This window comes from Leptinotarsa decemlineata, unplaced genomic scaffold, assembly GCF_025532065.1.
Source record: "Leptinotarsa decemlineata unplaced genomic scaffold, Ldec_3_MD MMD2_tig00003736_RagTag_RagTag, whole genome shotgun sequence".
NCBI classification, from domain to species: domain Eukaryota; kingdom Metazoa; phylum Arthropoda; class Insecta; order Coleoptera; family Chrysomelidae; genus Leptinotarsa; species Leptinotarsa decemlineata.
This window is the reverse complement of record NW_027412593.1, coordinates 2,667,833-2,678,054: the sequence shown is the minus strand read 5'-3', so window position 1 is coordinate 2,678,054 and position 10,222 is coordinate 2,667,833. Positions and strand designations below refer to the sequence as shown.

General features: G+C 33.8%; 1 long non-coding RNA gene across 1 annotated transcript; it reads left to right on the top strand.

Annotated features, from left to right (window-relative positions):
* Positions 1-4,901: 4,901 nt before the first annotated feature.
* On the top strand, positions 4,902-5,404 carry LOC141483542 (uncharacterized). Its single transcript, XR_012466147.1, has 2 exons — positions 4,902-5,020; positions 5,185-5,404. It is a non-coding gene; the product is annotated as an uncharacterized lncRNA (long non-coding RNA).
* Positions 5,405-10,222: the final 4,818 nt, after the last annotated feature.

Here is a 10,222-nt window from a genome sequence, read left to right as displayed (position 1 = left end):
GTTGCCTTTTAGCATATTCTCTATTGATTTAGCTTTGTTATTTTTTCAGATTGTGAATGGTTATATAGGTACCCAATGCTTACATTATTTCTTGAGCTATGGTAGTCAATTTCAAATTTGAACTATTTGTACAATAATATGTTTCATATGAAAAAATAATGTTTACGTCACTAATATAACCTATATCTCAGTGCAGCGTTCCCTGATTTCTGTCACATCGCTCTTTGTTTTGTTTTCATAAAGATAATATTATCAAATATCTGTTTTGAATTATCGCAACAATGATTATCATCAAGAATTAACAAGACAATAGAAGCTTTGTTTTTGTGTTACATCACATTGTGAAATGTTGATAGTTGATATATTTTTAGAAAATTCCGAGTCATTTGAGTTTGAATTTATTTTTATACCTTATGAGAAGGAACAATATTTATTGTGTTACGAAAAATTATCTATTCTGAGTAGTATTCTACGATTCTCGAAGCGGACTACCTACAACTTTTTCATTTGACGAGATATGTCTGTTGTTGCTTCGGACGAAATGATTTTTTATGATTTTTTTTTCAAATGCTGTCGTCTGTCTGTATATATGTGATTCTGTATTTTTATGTTCCGGATTCTAGGAACAACGCTATATTTTTCAATTTAAAATTCGACATAGATGTGGAGTGTGGAGAAATTTTGTGTATTTAAATTGACAAAAATCTGAAAAATGGAAGAGGATTTTCAGGACATGTGAGAAACGGCTTTTCCCTTATTACCAAAACACATGAAGTTTCGAAAAAAATTTGATTGATTTCATCACTTCTCCAATAGTTGCAAAAAGAAAATTATAAGACTGTTTTCGCAATTCATTACATTTTGGAAAATATTGACTGATTTCGAAAAATCAAAATAATATTCATAGAACTAATTTTGTCTATCTCCATGAGGTTCCTGTTTTTCAAGGGCAAAACACAAGCACTACAGGAAAATCCTCGAGGCGCTCTCAGAGCGGTGCCTGTGCGAAAGTAGCGATTCAGTCCGTCGCGTATTTCTGATATGTACCGCTTTTGGTGGAATCAAATGTGACAAGTATCTTGAACACCTTCCGTGAAAGTATCTAAGAAGAGAGACAAATTTACAAATTTTCTTCGATGTTGCAGACTATCAAGGTTGAAAGTGATGTTCGTGTCTCCAATCAGGCGGATGGCTCTTTTCTGGATGGAATCCAGCAGCTTCAGGGTATGCTTAGAGGCGGAGCTCCATACATGAGAACAATACTCCAAAGAAGGTCTGATCTGAGCTTTATAAAGCACCAAGAGGAAGATTGAACTAATTATATATACAATATTATCCTTATTTATACCATAGATACCTGTGCTACGTACCTGCGTCTTAATTGTCTTAAATTAATTTCATAATGTTGCCTTATCTAATAGTCAGGTAAATCTGATAAATAAAATATTATTTCAACAAGCTATATAGTATAGTATGTATTAGGTATTCGTCTACCAATGTTATTCATGATATCATTATGTTTACTTCTTTCCACACTCTCATAGGCATCTAGATGTCTGTTGATGTAAACTTGTCTAACTATTCTAACATTGTGAATAACGATGGTTAGCTTGTTGAAATAAAATTTTATTTATCAGATATACCTGGCTATTTGATAAGGCAACATTGTAAAACTAATTTAAGACTAGTAGATAGGGCAATATGGTAAAATTAATGTAAGACAATTAAGACGCAGGTATAAATAAGGACAATAGTGTATGCTCCTTAGTTTAATTTTATTTATTTTATTTATTCACGGGTAACTCCCATTTAATATAAGTTATACAAATATCAGATTGTTAACACTAATCTTATCTAATTTAATTATAATTAATAACAATTTAAACAGGTATAGTAGAGAATTGAAATGAAGCGAGAATAAAAGTAACTGACAGATACTTGCAATTTAAGAATAAGTATATCTTAACTTATTTCTAAGAATATCCTCGGAAATATGAAAGAGATCGAATTTTGTATTACTCCCGTTTGTGACTATTCTTGATAAAGGAGACTGCATTCCATAGTTACACCTATGGTAAACTATTGCGAAGGTTAGATTATTTCGTGTTTTTCTAGAGGGAACATGAAGATTTACTTGGGCAAGAAGAGTTGAACAATTAATTCTAAAATTAAGCAATTTATGGAGGAATATAATATCTATATGATCTCTGCGTAAACTAAGTTTCGGTAAACCAGTTACAGACCGAATTTCTGAAAAAGAGTGATCACTGAGAGGTATAGACAACTTAAAGGCAATATATTTTATGAATTTGTTTTGTACTTTTTCTATAGTGTACTTATGAATTTCATAAGTTGGTGACCAAACACAGCTACAATATTCTGTAATCGATCTAACCAAAACGAAATACAATAACTTAATAGAATTAATGTTGGTGAAGTCTTTTGTAGTCCTGCATACAAAGCCTAACATTTTCATTGCTTTGCTAGAGATCTGTTCATACTGCAGGTGAAAATCCATTTTGACATCCACCACTACACCAAGATCTCGTATGGATTTCACCGATTCTAATAGTTTGCCTGCTATAGTATACATATTGTTGTAATGAGTAAGTGATCTAGAAAAAATACATACTTTTGCATTTAGACACATTCACATCCATATCATTGTCTACACACCATTCAGTGAAAGATGTAATGTCATTCTGGATATGTTCGTAGTCAACGGTGGATACAATGGTTTTGAATATTTTCAAGTCATCAGCAGAATGACTAATTTTGGTTTTGATATCGTTGACAAAGATATTAAATAGGAATGGCCCTAAATGTTTTCCTTGTAGAACTCGTGAGCTAACAGAGATTTGTTGAGATATAAATCCTTGAATTTTTACAACTTGTGTTCTGTTACATAGATAATTTGTGAGCCATTTCAATAAATTCCCAGTGATTAACTGTGTCAAATGCTTTGGAGAAATCTGTGTATATCACAACCACTTGCTGTTTTTTCTCCAAAGCATTTAAGATATACTGAGAGTAGAGCAACAAATTAGTATTGGTCGATTTGCCCTGGCAAAAATCATGTTGCTCATCGATTATAACCTGATTCAGAGGGGTCTTTATATTATCGCATATGATGCTTTCCATCAATTTAGGTATATCACTCAATATGCTAATGGGGCGAAACATTTTTATGTTTGCTCTGTCTCCAGATTTATATATAGGCGTTATGTAACTCGATTTCCATACAAGAGGGACTTCACCTAGACTGAGTGAAGCTGTAAAAAGCAAAAATAGTGGTTTTGTCAGAGTAAATCTACAATTTTTCAATAACATTGTTGTGATACCGTCAGGTCCTGGACCTTTATATGGATCCAATTGAGATAGTTTATTACAAATAATTTTCAAACTAATTGCACAACTATTCATTACCATAGTCTTATCAGTGGTGAAGGTTGGAATTTCATCAACGGTATCAGGCTTGTACACAGATTGAAACTGTTGTGCGAATGCATTTGCAATATCATTACCATTGTCGTAGGTCAAATTATCACAATACATAGTCTCAGGTTATTTTCAACTGTAATTTTCATAACCTACTTTGCATGCTGATTTGCACTGAGCTCTAATATTGGAAAATATCAGATAGCCATCCCAACTTTTGCTAGTTTTGTATGCTTTGTGAGCTTTTTTCTTTTCCATAGTTAGCACCTTCAAATTAATGTCAAACCAACGGGGAAATCTTGGCTTTGACAGGCGGACGGCAGGAACAAAATTATGTATCCCGTTATACAAAATATCATAAAAACTTTCAGTAACTTGGTTAATGTCAGTTATGTTGCCAAGATAAGAGTCCCAATCAATGCCAGCTAGATAGTAATTTAAGCCAACATAATTGGTATTTTTGAAGTCAAAAAGAAAATCTTCATATTCTAGCTCTTTAAAATCATTAGGATTTGATATTGTTATTGCCCTCTTGAACATGATCCCTTGGTGATCGAAACACGTGGTGAGGTGTTAAAAATAACGGTATGTTGTTAATATTCACAAGGAATTGAACAAAGTCAACATATTCTATTACAAAAAAATTGAATTATTAGAAATTCTCGTATTTTGAAAACAAACACAAAATGCAAAATACCCATTTTTTACATTTTAAATATTTTTTTCTCAATATATTTCGTATTTTATTTGAAAATAATTTATATATATAAAAAATATATAAATATTTGGTATTTGTAAAATACAAAATAGTTATGTCATTTTATTTATTCTTATTCAATTATTCTTATTTTTCATTCTTACAGAGTTAATTTATTCATGAACACACTGATCGTGATCCTAAATGTTCATTTATTTTCTTTCAATATGTAGCTGGGTATAAGAAAATTTTTCAGGTGGAGTATAGGGACACAAATTTGCAGTTCCTTCAGCCTCAGTGCTCGACATTTCAAACATCAAAATACCGTATATGTACACACCACAGGCGTTAAAATGTAACTGATGACTCCGATCCTGTAACAATGAATGCCTCCAGCCGATTGCAGTCAAATCCGATTGGTCAGCATAAGGAGGCTTGTTTATTTTATCCGATAGTTGGTGATCATGCTTTGATCACGCATCTATCTTTGTTTGGGTTACTTTGTTGAATGGATATAGTTTAGTTAACTATGATAATACTGTTATTTCCAGTAGCGTAACCTAAAATCGAATTCAACCGTTATCAACAAGCGGTAGATGGGCATTGTTCGTTTCTATTCTATTTTTTTGTTTAATTCATTTATTTTATGTTTTCTATTGGCAATAAAACATTTAGTAATCGTTGATCTGCACGATAAGCTAAGTGATATAAAAAATCTAATATTTTTCAGGGATAAGAACATTCTATTCATATTGAAACACTTCTTCAAAGATATTACAAAGGATCCTGGAAGCGACAGAAATATATCTTCAACTTACAAACAGAGTTTGAAAACACTGAAAGAAAGTTTGAATGCTGCAACTAACTTTTTGAATAATTTAAAACGTGAGTAAAACAACTAAGATTCAATTTATATTTAATTTTGTAAAACAAAGTTCATTACGATTTCAAAACTGATCAGCTAATGAAATATGATTTTATTCAATATTTAATAATATAATCGCAGATATTTTATGCTGCAAACAATTGAACTATTCTTTATAATTTAGAGAGAAAAGGACATGCTGATCTGTAAGCAGAGTATGAAAGACTCAAAATTCAGCATAACAAGAAGAGATAATGTGTTGGTGATGCTGGTGAGGAGTCCACTTCATCTCAAATATTGAAAAAATCAACTCTTCCGGCCACAGGTTACTTGTGAATTTTTTAGTGGATACCATGTCACTAATATTAATTGTAGAAAATTAATCATTAAAGGCTGTTATTGAAGTTGTACAGCAATTATCTGTCCAACCAAAAATTATGTGTCGGCAAATATATAATACAGGTTTTTCCGGGTTTTCCTGCAGCTGAAAAAGCAAATGCGCCACTGGAATCAATGAAGTCGCCCCGGAGCGCCCATTAATTTTTATTGTTGTATTGATTTTATTTTTAATGTCATAAATTATAATTCATAATAATACAAGAAATTGCAGAACATTACATCAAATATGTAGAAAATATAAAAGAACAATTGAAAAAGATTGATTTTGTATGTACCACGGCTGATATATGGTCATCATCTGAGAGTAGCTATCTGAGACTCATTGTGATACATTTGATCTGAAAAACATAACTTTGGCTGGCAGAAAGTTTGAGGGAACTCATAGTTATGATAAAGTGGCTGAGCTGATTGCAGATAATTATTCTGAAATCGATTTTGAACTGTTTAAAATAATAAAGACTATTACAGACAGTGGATCAAATATGGTCAAAACTTTTAATATATATGGACAAGATTCTGATACAGGAATAAGTGAAAAAGATTCAGCTCTTATCCATAATATTGAAGTTATGCATGATGATATTGAAGATGGTGATGATGATGTGTGTTAACCCCAAGACAATTTCTGGAGAATTTAAAGAGTTGCAACTGTCTAATCATGAAAGGTGTACCACACACATTACATTTAATAGCTTCAAAAGATATTGATGAGGCTAGATCCCAAAGTAATTCATACAAAAGATGATGCAGTCATGGCAAAATGTCAAGCAGTTTGAAATCTATGTTCACGGTCTCATAAAGTCTGTGAAATATATCTAAAATCAACCGGAAAATCCCCTACTTCTCCATGTCCAACACACCAACACAATGGAATTCATAATGTAATTGTATTCAAGATCTCCTGACACTGAAGAATACCTAAAGTAAAGTTTTTAAGAAGCTAGGATTGGTCATTATCAAAGAAATTGAAATCCAATTTATCCATGAATACCTGAGCTGTTCAAAGCCTATAGCTGATAACATTAAAGTTTGAAATGTGACAAAGATATTTACTACGGATATTTTATACCAGAACTAATAAGGATGCTGAAAATGGGCGATTTAGAGATTCTATGAATTAGAGGAGTTGACAGCAAAAGATGTACTGATAGCATTCGTATCTTAACACTTTTTCTTAATGAAGTGTGGGCCAAAAGCCAACAGAGAATACATTAAAGAAGTATTTGTTACGAAAGTGAGAAAGATAAAACAAGAAGACGAAAAGAGTTCCCAAGTCCAACATACTGACTCCAATAAAAAAAAAGAAAAGGGCTGGATCTTATTACATGTTTGTTGAGGACTCAGATTTTTCATCAGCCAGTGATAATGCCAATACTACAAAAGATCTGGGAACACTACTTCAAATGTAAAAGAAATATGCGTTTTGCGATTTTGTAAACTGTTTAGTAAAAATCACCCAAAGAAGTTTTTCTTAATGGACCTTTCCATTCACACACATTTTTCCTTGAGCAAAAACCAACCCCTTTCCGGTAGGAGTGATTCCTTTATTTCACCAGTGACGCCCCGTCAAGGACCTTCTGTGGAATGGACAATCTCCCTGAGAATACAATGCTCCTACGTTCTTTCATCCCTATTTGTTCTCGACAGAGAATTCTGCTTGTCACGGCGATTGTCTGGATAGTGGATTTCGATGTATTGGGAGCGACATCGAATTGATCGCCGTTTTATTGGACATTCAATACATTATTAATGTCTTAGATTGGAACGAGTCTGCCCCGATGCAGGGTGTATAACAAAGGTGTGTTGTGAATTTCATGAGAGAAAACCTAAACGTTTTAGAGAACAAAGGAAATCATATCGATACGATGTGGAGGTAAATTTTCTTTTTTCGCATACAGAGCATTCATAAAGTGGAGCTTTATCAATGTCGATATGATCCTGCCCACTGATGATTGTAGGGTATATTTGGTGCGGACGTTAATAGTTCTCCACCCTCTTAAATTTTTAATGGAGCAAAGTTGGTATGGAAAGAAAAAATGTTCAGTATCTTTTGATAAAAAAGTCAATGGAGTGACATCACTTGGCGCAGAGAGGGGGCTATTCACTTTTTTGAATAGAAAGGGGGGTCTTGTGATCCTTCACTTACTGTTTTGAATTTGGAAAACCGGTTGCAGAGTTATTGCTGTATGAATTGGAGGTTAGGAAAAATGATAATTTGTAACTTTGCAACCAAAATAAGATTAAAACAACTTCGTTTTTAGAATAAAGTTGAACCAAAGTATTTAACAAAGAACCACATGTCTGTTTTTATTTCAATTTGATTTGAAAGGGATATAGCTTTAGGAAAGAAGAATTTTTGAGAAAGGGAGGTTTTTGATTTCTACTTCTATCTTTATACAAAAAAAATGAGGGAATCTGTCAAAGAAAGGATGAAAGCAATCGATATCAAAAAAGTCAACTCTATACGGAGATGTATAGAGTTGACATCCAAAGAAGTAATTTTCAGACACAAACTGGAAGAAAAAGCCCTCTCGAAACAGCTTCTTTCATATAAACACTGAATTAAATGATAGAAAAATACTTTTAAAAAAAAAATACTGTTCTCTATTCCGTTTATATTCCAAACATTCGGTATGGAAATGAATCATATCATTCACAGGTTTGCTGAGAAAGAGGTAAAAATTGCCCTCAGTGTTAGACATCCGATGTTTCGCCGTAAGACACTTGTCCTATCAGCTCTTCAGTACCAAATCTGGAAAACAACAAAATGATGCACTTCCACACTTTTTAGGTCTGTGGAGGATTGGTTGGATCAGACATACCCAGACATGTGTACTGGTAGGCGGGTCCAAAGTGAGTGGGTCTATTCGACCCTCCACCGCAACCCGCAAGGGTTCATTGTGGTCTACACCTATTCACACTCGACCAAATAACCGAGCTTCTCAACGAAGGCGATTAGTTTGTATGGTGAGTGGTCTTCCAGGTCAGATGGTAAGAGTACGGCTGTGCCGAACTCTAAAAACCTGATTCGATCCCCAGCAGGGAAGGCACAAAGTATGTTTCATCATTTTCCAAATAGAGGCGACACACACTGTCTTCCGATAGTCCAAGTTTCTGCATATGGTGATTGAAATGACAGTAACCTGTAAAAAGGTCTGTTAGACATCTTAGTTCATCCCTACTGTAGTCTAACAACTGTTTGGTTTCAAACTTCGAAGGGTGAATAAACGCCTTGGAGTGAGCCAGTCCTGAAAGATTCTGCCAGGAGTCCATAAATCTGCTTGCAATCCAGGTGTTTAATATTTATTTGGCAAAGCCTAAAGCGATGCCAATGACATGTTCTGGTCCAATGAAGCTATTTGCAGCACCCTCCTTTGTGAAGGAGTCAGCAGTTTCATTGCCTTCCAGGCCAGTATGGCCAGGAATCGAGACCAGAGACTATCATATTTGTAGTAGTTATTTTCTATCTATTTCATGACTTTATGAGTAGCAAACTCGTTTTTTCATAATATATCATCAGATTCATGCAGTACATTCATTTGCCTGATAGTTCGTTCTGGAACCTCTAGTGATAAATGAATCTGTTGAAAAATACTTTACCAACACCAGAACAAAAATAACTGTCTCTCGACGCGCGTTTCGCTAACCAAGTGAGCGTCCTCAGGAGTTCGTTATGACTAAATCTTACCAACATATTAGTGTTTTTATATCCTAGTGGCCCAACTTCTACCTGTTAGTAATACCTAACTAACCGGTTAATCTAATACCTGTTATTGATCCTATGCTAAAATACTTGTGTTTAATACCTACAATTTGTTAGTATTTCATCTATATTAGTGATCATCTCTAATTTATATATTTATTGGTTTTTATTTAGAACTATTACGTATATTACGTACAGGACCTTTGTCACTATTCATAGAACTCATTCCGCACTTTTTGATTTCAAAGCTTTCGAAGGCATCCCGAAATCTGTTGTCATGTACCAGTCTCGACAATTTTAAACATTTTTCACTTATTATATGGTCGTTCTCTATGGCCTATTGAGCGACACTAGATTTCTCCGGTCTATGAATCCGAAACATGTTCTTTGTAGCGAGCTAATATAGTCCGTTTAGTTTGAGCAACATATTTCTTATCACAAGCCTCGCAGTTTGTTTCATAAATCCCAAGACTTTTCTTTTTCCAGCGTCTTGTCTTTCGGACTGCCCAACACTTGTTGAAGTGTACGTGCAGTTTTGAAAGCCACTTTTATATTCAAGTTTTTGAATGTTCGGACCAATCCTTTGGTGTATCTGGGTTCATATGGAAGCACTATGAATTTTGAATGTCTCTCTTTTCAAAAAGTCGAGGCATTACGAATATTGCCTCCAAATTTTTGTGTTCTAATTCATTTATCCACTATGTTTGATGGATACCCGTTGCTTTCAACCACTTCCCTAACATATTTTTTTTCAATTTCATATCTTTCTTTGCTCAAGGGAAATGTGAGCATTGTATGGACAAGAACTTGTAATTTCGCCATTTTTTTGTTGTGGCAATGAAGAGAGCTGTCAGGGATATACGTGAAAGTGATCGTATTCTTTCTATACACATCAAACTCTAGACTCTTATCGACATTTCAATTAACTAGTACATTCAAGAATGGTATTTCTTCATCGGCCTGTTTTTGAATTATTTCAAAAGCAAAGAACTTCACAATTAGAGAATTAAGGATAAACTGCTTGCTTGGATGGTTCAATTGCAACAACAGCCATAAAAAAAGCAAATCTTCTAGCTAAACAATTTGCGTCCCACTCCACAGTCGATTTTCTGGAAAAAAG